The 22,989-nt window shown below is 36.4% G+C and overlaps 1 long non-coding RNA gene across 1 annotated transcript in view; it reads right to left on the reverse strand.

The window, feature by feature from the left end:
* Positions 1–1,003: 1,003 nt before the first annotated feature.
* LOC131423102 (uncharacterized) overlaps positions 1,004–22,989 on the reverse strand; it is a 102,240-nt gene continuing 80,254 nt past the window's right edge. Inside the window, exon 3 of the long non-coding RNA XR_009224231.1 lies at positions 1,004–1,356. This is a non-coding gene — a long non-coding RNA (uncharacterized LOC131423102). The remainder of the gene's footprint in view (positions 1,357–22,989) is intronic.

Here is a 22,989-nt window from a genome sequence, read left to right on the forward strand (position 1 = left end):
CTGTCTAAACTGATCATCCAGTTCTAATATTTAAAACTAAATTCAATAGTTTACATTTCCGTCCTGGAGATTCAAAGATAGATGGAACTTCAGTTGCATTGGTTTTTGTTGTTTTTATTTGTTTTCAAATTTACTTTCAAATGGACACAATCATTATAAATGTAACAGAAAAAATGTCTAAAAAGTCGTTTGTCAAAGCTTGTACTTTGAAAGGAACATAGGTCAGAAAAGGTAACTTTTCAAATGTATGGCCTGCAAGGCTCTCCAGGCCATTAGCCCGCTAGGATGTCTTTTCTGCCCCCACTCACTCAGTAACAGAAGAAGAAGAAAATAAGGGAGAAACAGTGGACCAAAAGCTTGTTGTTTCTTAGATATGTAAAAAAGTTTTAATCTGAAATTCATCTACATCAAATTAACAGTTGCTTTTTCTGGAATTATATTTACTTTGATCTTTCTGACATAGCAGTTAAACTGATAATATTTTTAAATGTTTAATTCCAAGGCTGTATTTTTGTTTTTGTTTTGCTTTGTTTTTGTAGGACTGCTTCTAGGTCATGGGTGTGGAAAAACATTTATTTTCTCATGAATGAGAAAATCTCACTGAAGCCACACAAGAAAGGGGTAACTCAATTGACATTGTCTTGTAGGAGAGGAGTGGAGAGTTGGCTGGGTGTTTGTTTTTAAGAGAAAGACAACCAACCAAAACATCCATGATTAGGTTTAAGAACAGAAATTAAAAGATTTTTTAATCAAATAAAGATATACAAGAAGTAAAAAGGAGAAAGATAAATGAGCATGAAATGAGAAAAGGGGAATGAAAAAAGTCAGATGAATAGAGAAGAAGATAAAGGGAGAAGTGAGTGCTCTGCCCATCACAGGACCCAGAAGATCAAAGATACAGACAGAAACAGATGGGCATAAAGAAAGTCCCTTCTAAATATTTCAAAATTAACTCATACAGAGCCATGTAGAAAAAAGAAACATACATACAAAGACATATACTCAAATATACAAAGAAATACTAAGAAAAAGCCCTCAAAACTATTACAGACACATACACTGTCAGATGTAGAGACATAATATTTTGCTAATTTAGGAATTAAATAGCACATGGATTCTTAGCACTGCTATGCTATTACATCTATGCTTTAAACACTGTTGAAACAATATTTACATTTTTTCCAAGAAAAATATACAGACCCTTTGAATAAAATTGTTTCTAGGAGAGTTTCTGTTAAAAGTCGTCCTTATGAGTAGGCTTACGATATTGCTAAGGACAAATCCAGATGGCTTTTGGGAGTCGTGATATGTTGGTGGAGTTGAACTTCTTGATAGAAGGAGGGAAGTGCTGTCTTGCTGTAAAAGAAAAATAATTTTAAAGTACTGAATATATGAAATAAAGTGATACGAACTAAAGAGAAACCTGCTGTATACGGAGGCAGTGCTGCCTTGTGGAATTACGATGGTACTAGATGAACTTAATAGCGAGGTTCCCTATATACATATGTATCTTCAATGTTGAAAGAAGGAACCAGGACATGGACACAATGACTGGATATAATCATAAAAAGGGCTTTTTCTCACTGATTAAGGATGTAAGTTTTGGAGAAACAAAGAACAGTATGCAAACCAGGTGGATCTAATACTAAGGAAGAAAGTGAAAAAAGGAGCTTCTGAGACAAGAGGAGGAAAAAGGACATGATCAATGAGATGAGTTCTAAATGTACCTGCACAAGGAGAACACACGTGCTCTTTAAACATATTTTCTAGTGTTTAAGTTTGGGAGTTTTAATAATAATTTTTATTTAAAATATTTTAATCTTTATGTCAGTGTTTTGCATATGACTTTTGTGTTTTCCCCAACTTCTGTTACATAAGGTAGATCCTACATAAATCAACAAGAGATATTTCAGATTGGATCAAACAAACATTTATTTCATTGTCCCCTATCAAATAACGTTGTATTCTTCTTACTTCATCCTTTCCTATCTGTCATATACCCATGTGTCATAACCCCAAGTAGTGTAGATTCCCCAGGACGTAGCCTTTAGTCTGGGCACTGAATAGAACTTACATGTTGGTCTTGCTTCTCCAGAATTTTGCACTTCACTCTCCCTCTAAATCATCTTATGCTGCCCTCATGAAAGAATCTACTGATTAAACAATTTTTGCTGTAGAATTTTCTGAATGTTTATCCCCATTCATTTCATAATAAATAATGAAAATATAGCTTGTTACTACATATACTGTAATCAATGAACACAAAACTTTTATAAATCTCATTTCAAACATCTTTATGAGGAAATGCCCAGTTTTAAGTTCTGTGCAGAAGCAGTATATAGATTTCATATCACATGACAGCTCTGACTCATTAGACATGGATGCCTTAAATTCTGTATTGAGAAAGATCATGATGCTTTATTTAGGCTAATTGGTGACCAAGAACTATTAGGAATGCCTGCCTTGGGTGTGGGAAGGGCAGAGTGGTAGCATGGGCAAGACAGATTAGCCATTCAGTCTTATTGGTAAGTGATGGCCAGACATAAGATGAAACGGTATAGTAGTATTAAGCTAACCATTTATTAACTACTAATCATATTTCTTGGAACTGAATAAAGCATCACAACTAGTTAGAAACAATGAGATGTCTCTCCATGAAAGTGCCTGATTCAAGTGTGGAACCTGCCAAGTATAAGTTTTATGTTTATGATGTTCTACAGTAGACTAATTGTTCCAATGCATGGCTACACATTAGCGTCACCTAGGGAGATATTAAAAAATACTAATGCCCAAGCCCCATCTCAGACTAATAAAATCAGAATTTCTCTGGGAGGGGCCTGGGCATGATCAGTATTTTTTAAATATCTTCCCAGGTGATTCTGATGCAGTGGGAGTGAGAATCAGAATGTACTGGTTTTTCCCTCTGCCTTAATTCTGCGTAACCCCTGTAGAGCCTCTGGACCTCAGAACATCCTTTCAACTGCTCCAAAAGGAATATCAAACAAGACTTTAAAAGGACTGACTTGACACTTAAAGCAAAAGATTTTTTGTTGATGTTTGTTTTATTATTGGGATTTATGAACATTCTCTTTGCCATTAAGTTTTCTCCATATTCAAGAGAAAAAAAAAATTTAAAACACAAAGAAACAATAATAATGAAACAAATGGCTAATTTCAAATAACATTAATCCTAAAATTTTAATTCCTTTCCCCTCGCCTGACCTCATTAACTAAGGCTAATTGTAACTAGTAGAATTGGATTTTATGCCAGACTAAATGTCGCTGAAGAGTAGAGGACAAAGGTGCAGAAGTGGGTGCGTGTGCACATGTGCGCGTGCGGACACACACACACACACACACGCTGACCTTCGGTTCACTGGAGAGATTTGGAAGTTGTCAGCAGCAGCATAATGACAGTCCTAATTATTAAAATTACTCTTGTGTGGAGAGTGCTTTTAGAGCAAGATGCCAACAGGCATGCGATGTGTTAACTGCACCATGGACTTTTTCTTTTCTTTTAAAATGAATTTCTTAGGAATATTCCACTGGTTTCATCAAAACACCTCTCACCACCCCAGTGGCATGCACCCTCTCACACATTCCAAAGGAATTACCAATATTCTAACTTCATAAGAATTCTAATGCCCTAAAGATATACTTTATTATTCAGTTTGGTCAAGAGATTTCCTTATACCTATGACTACAAAATCTACTAAAGTCTCAAATTTGTTAAAATGCATAATCACATTTTCACCAACTCCCAAATTCTTTACAGGACCACAAAGAAGCTGTGATTAAATACTGTTAATTTGAAAATATTTCACATTTTATTTTAGGTCTCACATAGGGCTAGTCTTCGATCTTTAAGAAATAATTTTAGGGCCGGCCCCGTGGCCTAGCAGTTAACTGCGTGCGCTCCGATGCTGGCGGCCCAGGTTCGGATCCCAGGTGTGCACCCACGGGCCGCTTCTCTAGCCATGCTGGGGCCGCATCCCACATACAGCAACTAGAAGGACGTGCAGCTATGACATACAACTATCTACTGGGGCTTTGGGGGGAAAATAAATAAATAAATAAAATTATAAAAAGAAATAATTTTATATCTTCTATTCTAACATGGATATGTAAATACATAATTGCTTTAGCAATACAAGTTGAAATATTGCACAGTCTAACATGGGCCTCCGTGGATCGTAAAAAATGTCACAAGAGTTATGATATAGAAAAGAAAAAGGGCTCTTTTACGTTGTTTCAGGAAGAAGAACTAGGACCAGTGGGTGGCAGTTACATGGAGGCAAATTTGAGGCGAATATAAATAGAATGAACAAGTAGACCTGACTAAAAATGGGGCCACCTGGTTCAGCATGCCTATTATACTTGTAGTTGGTTCTCAGTATGTCCAACCTGGGAATTTCCCATCTTTGAAAACAACAGAGCTACAAATAGGAGGTGACGTAAAGTTGGTAAGCTCTCAGCCTGCTCCCCATCCCATGGAGACAGTGTCAAATACTCATTCTCAGACTCAACCAGGCACCAGCCCAAGCAGAAGCACTATTGTTTCTCTAAAGGACATTCTGCCTTCTTAACCAGGCCAGGAGAGGTAATTAAATATTTGGATTTTTAAATGCTTACCCTTCCAGCTCCCAGGCAACCTTCTGTGGGGGCCAGATAACCAAGAAGAAAGTACGCACTCAAATCTTTATCTCAGGGCACAGAGGCAGCAAAAAAAGTAAATGTTTAAATACCAACAAATGTGGTTATTTATTGTGTAAATAAACTAAATTGCCTCCCTATTTTTCTGTCATCACGTTATCCCTTGTGCTTCCATCAGTGAAGTATATAAATTAAGGGCAGGCCTTTTTTAGTTAAAAAAGAGATATTATATAATCTGTGTTTAGTAATCCTAAATAATGCCACTTAGTTTTGATCCTGTTTGCAAGAAAAAAAACTATTTGTTTGATATAAAGGACACTGAATAATTTACATAATATTTAATAATGCAGTAAACTGGGGAGAATTCAGAGACATTCATGGGACTCTAAGGTATTTTCATGCCTTACTATTCCATATGATCCCATACACTAAAAACTGTTAGCATGGGCAATTAAAAAGGAGAAAGGCTATCTAATTTGGAAATTAAGCACACAAGAAAAGCTGCCTTTATTGTGAATGATAAAATAACAGCTTTTTAACCAAGCAATTTGAATTGCAATAATTTTGCTTAAAAAAAGTAAATTAATGGGTTAGGATGTACAGTTATGTTGTCTTAAACTGAGCGTCACTCCCTCTATGCCCAGAAGCTGCTGGGCATAGTAAATGTATTAACGGTGATAAATGTCTATGCTTCGGTGATACAGTACAGCAAGTGCCTTGGGAGCAAAGACATTGTAGAAGTACAATAGTTTCCAGCCAGCCTCAAAGCTATAACAACATACTACTGGTCTCTCTCTGTCTCTTAATTTTGAGGCTACCTTGACCTGTTAATCTGAGGTCTGAGAATGCTACTGAGTCTCCTTATCTCAGCCGTGTGCTGAACTCAAGCCCGGGAATCTACAGGAACAATCTGATTCACTAGGACGACGCGATGCAAAAGCTAAACACAAAGAGCAAATGCAAGTGGCATTTCCTTGAATTCCTCTAATTTCCATTCTTCTGTGGCTGGCTGAAGGCTCCACTGTCCTGTTTCATCTAAACCCTCTAGAGGGCAACGAGGCTAATCTTGGCTTCCATGTTTCTGAATTTGGGCATAGATTCTCATTAGGGCATCTCAACAGAATTTAAGGTGTGATGGGAGAATGTTACCCTCTCAGGTCATCACACCTGCCAAAGTGATTCAGTTCAGATTGTAGGGACAAAGCAAACACTATACCTCCAGGATCTGCCTTTAGGGCTTGTAAAGCAGTCTGTATACATTAATGCACCTCTTGAAGTCTGATAAACCTTGCAAGGAATTATACTTAGAGCGCCTCACTGGTCTATGAGGATTTAATGAGATTATGTATGTAAATTGAACAGCTTAAAGTTTGGCACAGTAGCTAGTGAACAAATGTTGGCTTCTCAGTACCTTTCCCACTCCCTCCCCACTTTCATTATCTCATTTAAAGATCACAGGACTCTTATTTAGGTAATATTATTCTCAATTTACAAATGGGAAAAAGGACATTCAGAGAGGTTAAAGAAAATTTCCCAAAATCATACCACGACGAACGTCGGAATCAGTTTTTACCCAAGCCCATCTGATTCACCACACCACTATATTTCTAATAAAATTTGACACCATCCTCATTGTGTTCACCCTGCAGAGTCCTTCATAAGAACAGGGAAACACCCTCACACGACGCTGAACTCCAGCTGTATCAGGACCTTGAGCTCATCGTCCTTATCAATTTTCTCTTTCTAATCTGGACTGGGAAACAGAAATCATATTCCATTTTCAGAGAAGAATGTTGTTATGTTGTTGGACATTTTACATCAGTAAATGAAATAATTGTGAGAAATTTAGGGAGATAAGGAGAAAAAAAACTAACATTATCCATAATTCTACCATCTAAAAACTACTGCTAGTTTTTTGTTACATGGACTTCTATGCTTTTACATGAGTAAAAATTTAAGTATTTATGTATTTTTTTACAAAATTAAGATCATACTGAATACTTTTTTTTGGTAACCCTTCTTCTTTTAAAAAATCAGCCATAAGTCTTTGAACACAATTTTTAATGAATCCACTGTTTCCTTATTGTATAGAAATTATCTAATTTATTTACATAATCCCCTAAATGGGTCTGTGATCATCATACCTATTTTAATACGGTATTGACTAAGTGCCATTTACTATGCATTCATCATCTCATTTCAGCCTCTTAATTTTATACTCATTATTTCATTGAATACCTGCAACACCGCCAAGAGGCAGGCGTTTAAAATATTTTCTATTCTAAATACGAGGAAACATAGCCCAGAATCATAATACTCTGCCTTTAAAAAATATTCTGCTTTTAAAAATCTTTACAGGTACATTTTTACTATTTCTGATTTTCTCAGGATATGTTACTCAATACAAATTTACAAATAGTTTTCTCAAGATACTATACTTTTTTTTTTTTTTTTTTTTTTTTTTTTTGTGAGGAGATCAGCCCTGAGCTAACATCCGCCAATCCTCCTCTTTTTTTTTTTTTGCTGAGGAAGACGGCCCTGGGCTAACATCGGTGCCTATCTTCCTCCACTTTATATGGGACGCCGCCACAGCATGGCTTACCAAGCAGTACTTCGGTGCGCGCCCGGGATCCGAACCAGCGAACCCCGGGCCGCCGCAGCGGAGCGCGCGCACCCAACCGCCTGCGCCACCGGGCCGGCCCCAAGATACTATACTTTTAACAGCAGTTTGAGAGGATCTATTTCCTTGGACTGCCTTATTATTTATAATTTTAAAGTATTTTATTAAGTGAGAGGCAAAATTTCTACCTTGGTATTGTATTTACGTTCCTGCCTTTGATTACCAGTGATAACCATTTTGGTAAGTCTATTGGCCATTTGTCTTTATTCCTCTGTCAATAACCTATTTGTATTATTTAATCATGTTTCTATTAAGGAGGTTACCTTTTTCTTATTGATCTTAAAATTTTCTTATATACTAGTTTTATTAATCATTTGTCATATATGTTGCAAATATCTCTCACTTCTATGTTGGGCTTTGGGATAATTAATTAATCACATTTTTTATTCCCTATGCCACATATACATAAAAGTGCCTATGTATACATTTTTTTAAAAAAAAATGTTAAATCCACTGAAAGTTTGAAGAAGCAGCACAGAAAATCCTGCATGATTCACCAACTGTTAACATGCTGCCATACCTGCCATCTGTCTACACACACACACACACACACACACACACACACATGCGCGCACACATTTGCCTTTGCCTCAAATCTTCCAAAGTAGGTTGCAGATAGCATCACGTTTTATCCCTAAATACTTCAGCTTGCATCTCCCAAGAAGTGCAATATTATTTCCTACAAAACCACAACATTATTACCACACCTAAGAAAATCAACAACAATAGTATTATCCAACATCCATACACAAATTTCCTCAATTATCTTCAAAATATCTTTTCAGGATCCAGTGGTTCATAGCATTTGACTTTTACGCCTCTTTAGTTCCCTCAATCTATGAGAGCTCTACCCGCCTTCTTTGGTCCTCCAGGATATTGACTCCTCAGAGGGTCCAGGTCAGTCAACATGTAGAACCTCCCATTTTCTAAATGTATCTGACTGTTTTCTCATCATTAGCTTTAGGTCAAACATATCTGACAAGAGCACACATAGGAGATTAGGCATACTTCTCAGTGCATCAAATCACGAGTCAGTGCCTGCTGAATTAAAGCAAATTAAATTAAAGTCAGACGAGGAAGATTGGGGTTAATACACTATCAGCTGTATTACCCAAAACGTTCCCCCAGGAAAGCTAGATTAAAGAATATACACTTGAAAGTTGCTACAAGACTACATCTTAAAAGTTGTCAGCGCAAAAAAGAAATGATAATTACGTGACATGATGGAGGTGTTAGCTAATGTTATGGTGGTCATCATATTGCAATATATAAACGTAATAAATCAATACATTGCATACCTTAAACTTACACAATGTTATATGTCAATTATATCTCAATAAAATAAAACAAATTTAAATTGGAAAAAAAAAAAGAATATAGCTTGAACCAAAAGCCAAAATAGAGATACCTACTTCTTTCATTGAAATATACTCATTTAATCCATCCATCCTACCATGAGTGGCTGAAAAATGACAAACCATGTACCCCCATCCCCACTCACAGGCATACAGATTTCATAAATTTACAATTGAAAAAGCAGATTTGCATACCCAAGTTGTTTTAAGCATACTTATATATTTCGCAATAACTGAAACTTATCACAAAACACAAATGAAGAAAGGCAATGTGTTCCTCCAAGGAAAGAAAGATAAAGACCAGGTCATAAGATGAGCAATGATCTTTCATCCAATCATAAGAATGAGGTGAGCTACTCCTTCTCTATGGAAGAAATAAGGGTCCAGAAGGATGACCCCAGCACTACCCACTTCTGGGGAGCGAGCACGAGCCCATTCCGCTGTACAGAAGGTAGAACCACCTCCACAACACAGTGAACTGCTGCTCTTTAATTTTATTCACAAGAGATTCTTAAAACAGACACACACAGAAGCTCACAGGTCATTAATTATATATAGTAAAAGTGGTCAATATATTATTTATGATTTTTTTCCTTTTTGTCAATTCTGATAAAACCATTACCCAGCCAAAGATAAAATGAATATTTATTATTTAATTGTTCATGATATTTTTTCACACCAAACTCTTTAATTCATTTCAAATTTATTTTTATATATGGGACATATTATATTACCCTTTCTCTTGGGTTATTCTTCTAGCAGTGTTATTATATAGAAATATATGCAAGGCATATATACACATTCAAACTTTCTAGTCACCACAATAAAAAAATTAAAAAGAAACATGTGAAAATTATTTTAATAATATATTTTATTTTACCCAATCTTTCCAAAATATTGTCATTTCAACATTTAACCCAGAAAAAATAAATTATTAATGAAATATTATACACTCTTCTTCATATTGTTAAAGTCTCCAGATGAGGCCCAGGATGGAGTTGTTCATGCTAAGCCCCAAGTCAGCAACCAAAACTTTACTACATTTCTATGCTGGGCTCTCCCAGAAAAGGAAGTCCTGGGTTGACCAGTCAGTGCTTGCCTGCTCCGAACAGGTTACCTGACCACCAGCAAGACTTCCCTGTGCTCCATATAAGGAAAGTAACCCTGCTTTAACCAACTGGCAAATGCCCAGTGTAATGCCTGTTCCTGCTCACTTTCGTGTAAAACCTCTTCACTTTGTACAGCTCTTTGAACCTCCTCTCTATTACCTAGACTGGATGCTTCCCGATTCACAAATCGCTAAATAAAAGGAACTAGCTCAGAAATTTCCTTTTAACAATACTACGTTTTTGAAATCTTGAGTGTATTTTACACTTACAAAACATCTCATTTCAGACACTAAATATTCATCAGCAACACTTACTGTGTATTTAGATTTAATAAATCTACAGTTGAAAAAGTAGATTCACATAGCCAAGCTTTCCCAAGACACTTAAAATTTTTTCAATAAGTGAATCAAGTATCAGTTTTGAAATTAAAATTAAGTAAAATTTAAAATTCAGTTCTTCAGTCACACACTTCACATTTCAAGTACTCAATAGCCACATGGGGCTTGTTGCTGTAGTAGCAGACAAGACTGTCTAGAGAATCCATATCGCTTAGTGGTTGAGCAGAGATTCAATTTAGTGGATCTCTTTAGTATATAGTATTTACTACAGACTTAGTTTAATCAAACTTGTAGTCCAGGCTTATAAGAACTTAATCATTTAGGGGAGACAAAGCAGAAATGATGATGATACACAGATAGACAGATAGATAGATAGACAGAAAGATAGACAGACAGACTAAACTGTGTGGTAAATTTCATGTCACTTGTAGACTTTATAGAATATTCAGAAATAGAAAAAGCAACATGGTTTAAGTTTGTATCAGGTAGGAGAAAGTTGATATTTGTTCTGGGCCTCACAAAAAACTATACCTTTAAAACATATTTTTAATCAGACCTCATTCTTTGATGTTTTCCTCATTAGTGTTAATAAAAAGAAAATTTTTATCCTAATTATGATAAAAAGTTATCTCATTCATTTAAAAATGAATAATAAATATAAGATTCAATTCTATGTATAAAGAAATTTACAGTAAATAATTTAAGGTAACAAGAACTTATTTTTCAATACTATACCACAAATATTTGTAATCGTAAACACTAAATATGTCTTGCCCAATCAGCAGTTAAAACGGGAAATAGCTTTATTTTTTAAGACAGCACGAACATTTTATTCCATTGTTATTTGTTTTGCTCCATCTCTCTGAGCATAACAAAAGTATTTTATAGATGAGTAATCTTCGGTACCCAAGTCAAGTGTCTATCACCAGAATCCCATACAATAAGCTACCACTGTGCTAAGAACTCATTGTGAAGTTGACTTCTTGTCATTAGAGACAGGAAGTAATCAAATGGCAGTATTCGACAATAATTAAGTTCATATATGGATTTCACATGTTACAATAATGAGGATGGGGGACCAGAAATAAAAATAAAAGACTGAACTTGTAGGAAGTAATTTGTATTTAACCTGAAAGGACAAGTTTTAAAGATAGTAACAATGTCTATAATCTCATGAACCATCATTTTGAAGATTTATTGAACAGCTGTCAATCAGGTAGCCACAAAAGGCAAGTTCCTTTAAAGGACTTCAGTGGCAGGAGAGCCTCCTGAATAGACCAGTCGTTCCCACTGCAGCAACTCACGAAAGGAAGGCGAGAGCTCCTGTAAGTAGACGTCTTTGTAAACGTCAGACTCCCAGGGATCTCAAGTAGGGGGTCTGATTTTCACATGCCTCAACTGGTTTCCACACGTGCTACAAAGGAACAGACCCTTTCAATTGACAGCAATAGGAATAAATCTCTATACCATAAAAGAAAACCCTCCTAGTTTTGGAAATATGTGGGTGTGGGTCATCTTTAGGATATTCTCAACTTTGGCATTTGATTAAAGTTACTGCCTCACTGCAGTTTTCGTGAGTTCATACACAGAGCCTTCTTTTCGAGATCAATGAACCACATTTTCCTGTGAAATAAAATGAACCCTCATGTTTTTAGTCATTTTGTGACAAAATTTGGATTCTTTCCATTGAAGACTTAGGAGTTTTCTGATTTATTATTGACTTAGTCCGGATTTCTCAACTACTGCTGGGTGAAAGGCCTTTTGTGACCCACAAGGGTCCTAATTCAGGCACAGATGATGGTGTAGGATAGCTAAAAATACATCACTCTGATGCATTTGTTACGGAAATTGGATATTATCATTGCTTTACAGCTATTCCTGTCATAAAGGATAATTTGAGTTTTTATTGTTTCATCTTATAAGTGACCAATAAAATGAATAATATGCATCCTAATTACACAAAGACAAGACCACCGACTTTTCTAGGAAATGTAACAAAAAAAGAAATACGAAAAAAGAACCTGAAAAAAACAAAATAAAACGATCTTGTGACTAAATAACTTGCTCCTTAAATTATACCCAGCTTGTGTATAGTATTGTGCATGTGTGCTACAATTTGTTCTAAGAATAATTTTTGTCACTTCACACTCTGCTAAATAAGCTAATGTTTTTTCTACTTGTTTCACTTTCTATAATTTGGCACTGAGAGAATTAAGAACGTATATTCTAATTTTTAGAGCAAAGTTTTCATTTGTACCCATCCACCCAGACATCTTCCCTCAATCTTTGAAGTGATGGAAAGAAATCATTTTCACATGTAATCAAGGCTGCTGATTTAGCGGGGAACCATCTTGCTTAGCCAATCCAGATTCGGGGCAGCTGATTTGAATAGCTAGTTAATTTCTGCAAGCAGCCTCTTCCATTTTCTCAGAAAATGAGGGGAAGCCTGGATTGGAAGAGGAGGAGGAAGAAAGGAGGGAAAGACGGGCAGACGTGGAAATAAAGCGAGTAACTGCTGAGGCATGGCTAATCAGAAAGGACATGCCATGAATCTTGTGGACCCATTGTGATAATAAAATTGGAATAAAATTGCCTACCCAAACCACTTGAGACACTCCGGATCTTTAATTTTTAAAGTTATGAAGACACTTGACACAGAAGGGGATCAATTATCATGAGTTTGCGTGCAAATACTTACTTAAGCAAGGCAGTGGGTCAGCGTCGGTAGGAAAATTGCAGGCTTGCAGCCATGTAATGGCAACTAATTACGCTGTTTCAGGGCCCTTTCCAATGGTCTCAGTTGGCAGTAATCGTCATGGCTGATTTATCTTGAATTACTTTCAGGGGTCTGAAGTTATAATAAATTTATGTATTTGCTAAAGAAAATTGGTTCTGATAATGAACCCACCAAAACATTAAAACAAAAGGGAGTCCTCCAGTTAACTTGTTAGGTGCTCAGATCTTTGAGAGGAATAGTTTGGCACCATTTAATAATGGACTGGAGGTGGCTGGTATGGGACAGAGGCAACTCCCAGATCCCAGCAGCTCCTCTTACAATGGGCAACCTTGAACATACACATTTTGAGAGACGAGAATTTCGACTGTCTTCCCTGTATGGGACAGTTAATAGAGTGCTTTATTTCATGTAATAGGGTACTTTTCTTTACAGTAATAATAGTTTTGAGGGCCTGTTCAGGCACTGACATGGTTCTGGATTATCAAGGCAAATTCAAATTTTATTTTTTTTGTAATACTATTTATCTAAGATTAATCAGCTGATTTACTCTTTTTTCCACCCCCACAAAGTCTTGAGGTATTAATATTTTCATAAGGTCAGGTCTGAGAAAAAAACTGTTATGATAGACAGGGAAACGGAGCTTCATTATTGAGTTCAGGGAAACAAACCATTAGAAAGTGAGCCTTGTCAGACTCGCAGTGAGCAACAAAAACAAGCACACCTCCATTTATTGCCTGCATTTCTTTAAGGAAAAACTTACGTCTCTCTCACCCTACTGCCTACATGAAAACTACCCAAGTAGACATGACAGTGAAGACCGAGTGTTTCCTTCCTTTTTCTTATTTCTTATCTCTTATTTCTTAATGAGCAATTTGCCCATTAAGAAGTGAAATTGGTACTGGTGAATGAATTGCTTTCTCTTTCTGTTCTACTAAATGTACTGCTTTAATGTATATTTAAAAATTAATCTATTATATATAAAAATAAATCCATTCCATGGTATTTCCCTGAATCTCTTCCAAAGGATATCACCTTTACGGTAAATAAGCTTTGCTTGTGAAAGAAGCTCTAAGCCATAAAAAAAAAAAGTGTGTGTTCTCGGCCTTCATGGCCACGTCTGTCACCGCCTGCACTGCAGGGGGCCCGGTGGGCTGGCCACCGTCAGACGCAGGGACTGTGACGCCAAAAACGGAAGGAGATTGTTGTCAGCACTACCTACGCCACCAAGAAGCTGATCAGATTTCCACGTCGGCTTCCCATTTTGCTGGCTTGACTCCAGTAGCAGAATTTTGTTTTGTATCAATCCACAAAAATGTAAAATACACATATTCACATATTAGCATAATAAATATGACAAGAAATGCTTATAAATATGCATTCAGAACCTCCCCTCTTTTTTCTACCTTTTCTGAAGTTTTCTCTTTATTTCCTTCTGAAACTTACAATCTATTTGAATTAGAAAAAGAATGTTGGCCCAAAGCTGGGTAATACCTGGCTCAACAGTGAGAAAGTGATTCCGCGCTGGGTCCTGGAATCAGCACAGAGTCTGAGGGGGTACGACTGAAAAGCTACCGCTCTCTACTGATGCATGGGCCAATATGGTTAGGAGAAGTAGCTTTTCTTTCTTCCATCTGCTTTGTGGTCCACTTGGGAGTGGGAGGCTGTTAGCAGTGGGATGGGAACTAACAGTGTTACATGCGGCAAAGAGCAATTGCCTGAGCAATTTTCCTAAGCCAGAGCCAAGGCAGAGCAAATGCAATACTCCCCCTGGCCTCCCAGTCAGCCACATGAGAGCAGAGCTGCATGGTGATCTCCACAGAGCAAATTCCGTGACAGAAACTGAATTCTGTGGCCAATCGCGTGGCAGCATGGGTCTGCCTCCAGTAGGAAATTTAAATATTGAGCACTATGTACATTTGTTTTCTTTTTCAGGGGCTATCAAAAATAAAGAATTTTAATAAGATAGGGTATTTGCTTGACTTCTTTGAAAGAAAACACCTTCCAGCTAAAGAAAGATGCACTATGTTATTTAGAAATAGTAGTATCATATTATGACTTGGTATTTTAATATCAAGTCCAAAGAAACAATGGCCCAAATCCCCTCTTATTCAATCTTATATCCTTCAGCTAAAATATGGACAAAATATTCCCTGAGATCTGACCATTCAATGTAGAGTGTCTCTTTCCCCTCTTTTAGGATGGTATATATTTCAAAAAATTATCTCTTCGCTTCTAAAGCGATAAGAGGAAAATGGAATGGAAAACTTCAACTGCCAGCTAAACCTTTTATAGATAACATTTAAAGCAACTGCACTTCCCATATCCCATGTCTGAAAATATAAGTAAATTGTATTCATTGAATCTAAAGTTCAAAGTTCATACCATCATGTGCATCAAATAATGCACTTCACTCTCTTCTTGTGCTCCTAGTTTGGGTTAGAATTTTATTATTTAAATTTCAAATTCAAAGCCACATAATCATGATAGCATTTATTTTGTGTTTTTATATTGGTATTTTAATATTTTGAAATTATTCACATTTATTTTCTTCCATTTAAGTTTTTTATGTATAATATAAAAAGCAATGATTTTTCACATAAAGAAATAGTCCTCATACAAAGTTACAATAAAGCATAGACTAGAGTTGAGCAATCAATAAGATTAAGAAATCCTATATTCCTTATTTCATGAAATTATAGCATCTTAAAGCCAGAAGATAACCTTAGCAATCATCTAATACAACTCTCATTTTCTGGATGAAAAGAAAAGAGGTTCAGAGGAAATGAGCAATCTGCTTATGATCACACAGCTAGCAAATGGCAAAGCTAACAACACAATGTTCAGACTTTCAGTCTTGAAATATTTTTATTCTACAAGCAATCTAATGGAATAAAGATTAAAACAGGGTAATAATTACATGATAGATAAATGGGTACCTCGGACCAACTAAATCAGAAAAGCGAGAAATAGAGGAAAGTGCCTTAAAACAATTGGTTCTGTCAGAGTCCAACAGGAAATAGATGACACACTCGAATTGGGATAATTGGAAGAGGGTCTAATAAATAAACTATTTACCAAGATGTGGGCAAGGTGTAAAGAAATCACTGGAGGTATCGCCAGAGTCTAGGGCTGGAAAAGATGAGCTATGGCTATTCCTAGCCCTGACCTGAGGAAGAGTGTGGTTCCTGAAAGCTACAGAGGGTCTTGTGTGAAGTGCTACCTGACAGGAGCTCTGACCTGTGGTTAAGAGGCAGAACCAATACGAAGTGATCCTGCAGGGAAGGCAGCAGGGGACTGGACTCACGGGCCTCTCTCCCCACCCTCTGACCTCTCCCAGCAGACTTCTCATGGTAAGCTCACTAGAGGGTAAGAGGACCTCTTGATATATTGTCCATATAGGTCAGTCTCCCTGGACAGGGGGCAGAGTGGAAGGGCAAGGTGCGGATCTAAAAGGATAAATGAAGGCATGCAGGTCAAATGTGAACAAAGGATAAAGGGACAGGAGAAGAGCCAGAAGAGAAAAAGACATCCATTTTAGAATTAGGAGCAAAAAGTATTAACTCCATGCAAGGGGCAGAGCAGTGTAGAGTAAGAAAGTTGCATTGGATAATTACTAGATTGTAAAGTCAGGTTTCTGGAAAGAGAGAAAAAGAAGGGTAAGTGGAGAGGAGGAGGGAAAGTTGAGGCAAAGAGAGAGAAGGTTGAGGGTGCGATGAGTGTAAACAGATAAAAGTTTAAAGAAAAAAATCCTTTTCATATAAACCTGTTTCAGTTGGGCCTGGGCTAGAAAGAAAGTTCTGTTGGGCAGCACTGCTCTAACATTTATGCAACGTCAATATTAAACATGTAGGCTTCATGCAAATATTGAGAACTTCCAAATTAACCTCAGTCTAGGAAATAAGTTCACTTCATTTGAAATCCTTTTCCTCCCCTGGCTTGGCACAGAAGACTTTCCCAGCATTTCCCTTTGTGTTCCTGGCATTGCCCTGTGTGCCTGGTGCTGCGTTTATCCATGACCAGCCCCACACCCTTCCTCAACAGTCATCCATATGCATCTTCCCCAAGACCACCCCTTACACACGCCATGTGCATCCTAAACCATCCCTGGGCCACCATTTTCCTTCTGCTCTTATTCTGTCTTGCTTCTGGTTATTTAGGATTTGATGTCTTCCACAGCAACCTCAAGCTGTATAGAAAACAAAGTATGTGGGACTTGTCCCCCAATATTACCAGGAAAGAATAGAAACTGCTCCTTTTGCTGGAAGTCTCTGTTTGTTTCTCTGCCCCTACCACATACCCATAGCTCTCCATTTTCTTCCACCAGCAAGCATCTTTTCCAATTTCTTTCCAGATTTCTTTGCCAATCAAAACTTAGACTTCAATTACTAAGACATTTTACAAACTAAGAATGAAGTATTTTTTGCTTACAATTTAATTTAGGATTATGTAGTCATTTGTGTAGAGGTTTTATTTTCTTTGAGATTTCGCTGGCCCCTCTGTGCCTCAGTTCCTGCATCTATAAAAAGTAAATAATAATAGCTTCTTCCTCATAGGTTGTTAAAATCATATGAGATAATCCATGTAAAGTGCTGATCACAGCGCTGCAAATAATAAAAGCTCTTTAAATGTTAACTATTATTATTATTGCTCTCTAAATGGCTGTCCATAATGGGCCAATGATTTATTGTGAAAGATGGTAATGAAGCAAGCTAAGGGGTCAAGGCTGCTCTCCCAAGGGTGAAGATGAGAGAACTATGCTGCCCCCACTATAAACCCTTGGTGTCGAGTAAGATCATCTCTAATAAGTTCATCTTTGTCTCAGAAATGGCACATATTTATCTCCATCAATCAGTCTAGCCAGTTCAGAATCAAGTCACATTTTTTAATGGTGACCTTATTTTTCCAGAGCTTGTGCTTAATGAATCATATTTGGGGCATTCAATTTAATCTTGAAAAAAAAAACTAATAGAAATATTGCAGAGTATAGTTCTATAGATATTTTGAAAATCTTCGAGAAATAACTTTGCAAATGAATCATCAAATGCATGATGGTCTTGGGAAGACTTCTGTGCTATAAGCACACAATGTAGGCAGGAATATAGGCCAGCTGATGGAAATGAAAAATATGGTCTGAGCCTGAAATAGGATTAACAGAACCACACAAAACAACCCAAATTAAAAACACTACCAGATTATGCATGAGATAATTAGTATACATGGTAAAATAATTAAATACTGTCCTTTATTTTTAATTGACATATCTGAAAATACAGAAAAGTATAGAAAAGTAATCTAACAGACACCATGTACCCACCTCTCAGATTTAATAAACGTTATCACATTTTCTGTAGATAATTGTGGAAAGACATAAAACAGTAAAGGTTTGATCAACGTCCTAATTCCATGCCATTCCCCATTCATCCTGGACACAGTGACCAACCTGAAACTGAAATGTATCCTTTCTATATACGTTTTCATACTTTTTACATACAAATATATACACACAATGTATTTTATTTGTATGTGTTTCAAATTTTAAACAAGTATCATATTGTATGAATTCTTACGAGTTTGCCTTTTTCTTTCCATATTCTTCTGTTTGTTTTCTTTATTCATTGTGACTGTTGTATATAAAACTATTCACTTCTAACAATGGATAGTTAGGTTGTTTCTAGTGTTTTACTATAAACAAAAATGTTACGTTGAATACTCTTGTGCATATTTTTTGTGCACATATGCAAGAGTTTTTCTGAAGCAAATACAGCACTTACAAGTAAATACAACGACTTAACTAGATGTTGCTAAATTGTTCTCAAAATTTGTGTATTGATTTATGCAACCACTACCAACATAAGAGGGTTCCCTGTATTCCATATCCTCGCCAGCACTTGATACTGTCAGAATTGTTTTTTAATGTTTACTGTTCTGGTAAATGTGAAATCGAGTAACATTATTTAGATTTTATTTAAATGCCAAAGTTAAAGCAAATTTTCAACTGAGTCTTTTAAGCAGTAAATGACTGGGTTACGGAGTTGAAGTAGCTTACTAAATTTCCCTTTCGCCCATTTTGTACCTATTTGAGCTGGCCAAAGAATAATGAGTGTAACATAGCAGAGGAAGAGGTTGCTCCATCTCATTTTCCTCATGTCCAAAAGCACCCAGACCCTTCACAAGAGCTCACTCAACTAATAAATCAGACCTTTTAAGTTAATTTATACTTTCATAAATAGTAGCGTCCTTAGAAACCCTGTGTTTTCCTTCCTCTCCTCCTCCTCCCCTACTTCCTCCTTTGCCTTTTCCTCCTGTTCATTGGTTTTTTTCTTAACAAAAACCCATTTAATATACTCAGTTGTAAAGTTGGACTAGTTAGCTACTCCTTAAACTTGGTAAAGATCACAACTTCCCACAGAGACTTGGCATTTGATTCTTTTCATTAATACAGCAGCAGGATTTGAGGATTTCATTAACTATTTGGAGTTTGACAATCCCTATTAAACCTATCTTTCTCCTAAAAGGCTGACTTTATCCAGTCATTTATATTTCCATTACAGTAATGTCAAAACCTGTTCTGAATAAAGTTTTCTGCAAAAAGTATCTCTGTTCTGAAGGTTAGTCCTAGAAGACAGTTTTTTTTAGTTAAATGAAAATTTCTATCAGATGCCACACACCAGCAAGAGCTACATGAACTAAGGACTATTAACTAATAGGTTTCTGTTTCATTGTTATTGTTGATATTCAAGTAATTGTGCAGGTTATGTATGCACATGGTCATGGTTTTACTTAAATAGGGACAAAGTTTGCTAGAATCAATCTTGTTTAAAAAATTATAAAGAAGGATTAAGCTCTTGTGAAATGATCAGAATATAGTTCTTTAAATATGCATTCTATATTATCAATTTTATAAGGCTTTATATTTGACTTTTAAGATTTATCAAAAAGCAGATAGCAATAATATTAAATACTTTGCCTTTTCTTTCTCCTTTAAGTCAACTTACATACTGCTTAAAAACTTTTTTTTGCTGAGGAAGATTGGCCCTGGGCTAACATCTGTGCCCATCTTCCTCTACTTTCTGTGTGACAAGCGGTGTGTAGGTCTGCGCCTGGGATCTGAACCCATGAGCCCTGGGCCACCGCAGTGGAGTGTGTGACCTGAACCGCCATGCCACCGGGCCGGCCCCTGCTCAACAACTTTTGATACTTCCTATTATTTTTCATCATATAAAAAATAATAAAATAAGTAAATAAAACTCTTGTCTAAATTTCAAGGCCCTCAATAACCTAACCCAACCCATTTGTACTGATTCATCTTCTATTATTCCTCCTCACATACTCCACACCTTATCTAAATTTCTTACCAATTTCTTACCTATATTCATCAAAATCACTTTGTATTTTTCTCCCTCTGGGTCATGGACCTACTGTAACCTTTACATGAACCTTTTTACATTAGTTTTCTATTGCTGATACAATAAATTACCACAAGTTTAGTGGCCTAGATAGAACAACACAAATTTCTTATCTTACAGTTCTGTAGGTTAGAAGTCCAACATAGGTCTCACTGGGCTAAAATCAAGGTGTCATCAGGGCTGTGTTCCTTTTGCAGGTTCTAGAGGCCACCCAGAGTCTTTGGCTTGTGGCCTCCTCCTGCCATCTTCAAAGCCAGCAATGTTGCATTTTTCTGACCATTCTTTCTTAGTCACATCTCCCTCTCTCTTATCACACTAAGGTAGCTTCTCCAATTTTAAGGACCCATGTAATCGGATTGAGTTCACAGGATAACCTCCTGATCTCAAGGTCCTTAACTTAATCACATCTGTAAGGTCACTTTTGCCCTGTATAATAATTCATTCACGGGTTCCAGAGATTAGCACATGGACATCTTTGGGGACCATTACTCTGCCTAGCAAAATTTTCCTCTATTTCTGTCACCTAACAAAGTTTACCTTTTACCTATAGAATTAGAGCATAAAGTTGGTGGTTCAGACTTTATTTGAAGATTATTTGAAGATCATTTTTAAGATCAATATTTCAATATCAATAATCAATATCATTATTTATTTGAAGATCATTCAGTTCAACCTCTCATTTTATAAGTGAGGCCACTGGTCTCATTGCTGCCAGGTAGATTTTTAGCAAATATTTTTAAATGCTGAATGAAGTAACTTGCCTTTCTATATCTAGCTCAGTAACATTTTTTTAAAGCATCATTTAATTACGTCAGCTTAACAGGATTTCTCACCCAAAGTTTCTCTAATTATCATCTGACCACTAATTTCTAATCACTTATTTTATATAAGACAAATATTACTTTTCTACTCTCAGATATTATATTCATTATATGTTTCACTTTATGATGTTTCTATTATATGATGTTTTATATTTTCTGATTTCATTTTTCAATTATTCATTTCACTGTGCATTTCCCATAGTGTATGTGTCATGTTGTACTCATCTGGGTTGATTCTGTGTCTAAAGGCAAGACTTGCTCCCCAGTTCATGTTCCTTTCTGAGCTTGCCTTTATAACTCCTCTCACCAGAAAACACGCTAGAGCAGGGGATCTTGCACAAGGGTAGATTTTCCATTCTCTCTTCTCTTTTCCAGCATTTCTAACTGTAACTGGGGTGGTAACTCAGGCTGGGTTAGCACCCTGGGTGTAGCCGTCTTTAATTTATGAAGAAGGAGGAAGCCTCACTTCAGTCTTAGGCCTACACGCTGTCATTATTTTTTCTACCGGGAAGAATCAGTTTTATTCATCACTGCCAGCCCAATGTCTAGCACATTACTGGCATAGAGTAAGCGCTTAATGTTTGACATTTATCAAATGAATAAATGAAATGATGAGTGAAAGATTGACATGAAAATAGACTCTTATTGGTCTGTGTTAGTGTGTCCAAGCTTTGGATGCAAGAGCAGAGTGAGTAGGTAAATGTGGCTACTCCACTTTTCTCAATCCACCCTGAATACTCATTCCTGAAAAGCCCATGCATTGGTGATAATATATTTTTTAGGATGTAGATGTGATTTTTTCAAATGTTAAAAGTCAATAAATTGTCTGCTACAAAATGTTAATGAAGAAGCCCAAGACAACCATTTTGGCCTAAGAAGGAGGTAGTAAAATCTGTAACAGAATTCATACTAACAGAATAATTACAAAAGCATTTCAAAAATGCTTTCAGTCTTTAACCTATTTTTGGAGAATGCATCCCACCAAAACGATTTCATTCAAAAATACCACATATATCAACATTGATGTCCTATCAAGTTAGTATTTCATTGTACTTACACTTTTTTGTGTGTCTTTTTTCTCTGCCAGATCTTGAACTTGGTATGTCTGATACATTTTTATATCCTTAGAACCTAGAACTATTTCTTTAAAAAAACTTTAAATGAATATTTATGAGTGCTGTCTCACTTGGTATCACGCCTTCCTCAGATATCTATTGAGCATTAATATGTGCAACGGGCTGTGAGAGCTGCAAGTGTTTCCTGCCATCGTGGTGCAAGAGTGAAAATCAACTCCAAATAAAGAATTATCCATCTCCATACATAAGGCTCCTAATTATAGATAAATCAAGGCATCCCTTCCAGTATCTCAAGACTTCATGACCAGATTAGCTTTCAGCTTACAATCATTAAATAAAGACTCCTGGCTTTTGGATCTGATGTTTATGGTCTCTCTTCACATTCAAGAGGCTGCCTTCCTCTGTTCTTAACAGTGAGCCTGTCTGAGTGGAAAGAGCTGCACTGGTAAAGATGGGACATAGATTTTGGTATGTACAGCATTTAAAATGTTAAAGTCCTGTATGCACCTAATTTATTTTAAGATTAACTTGTATAACTGGTGCTTGGATTTAAATAGTTTTTAAATTATGAAGTTCTTGCATTTATATTAGTAGGGTACTCTAGCATTATTATTCTTTACAACTTTAAGAGTTCAAGGACAGAGAAAAAGTATATTTTTCTTCCCAGTTCACTGATGATGAAACAGGAGCATGGAATTTTTAAGTATCTTATTCTAAGTCATATAATGAGTCTTGATTAAAATCACTGTTGGAAATCAAAGCTTTTTGTTCACTGGGTTCAACAATGGGCCATTCATCTTCCTTGGACATTTTG

This window comes from Diceros bicornis, chromosome 27 (genome assembly GCF_020826845.1).
Source record: "Diceros bicornis minor isolate mBicDic1 chromosome 27, mDicBic1.mat.cur, whole genome shotgun sequence".
Lineage (NCBI taxonomy): Eukaryota > Metazoa > Chordata > Mammalia > Perissodactyla > Rhinocerotidae > Diceros > Diceros bicornis.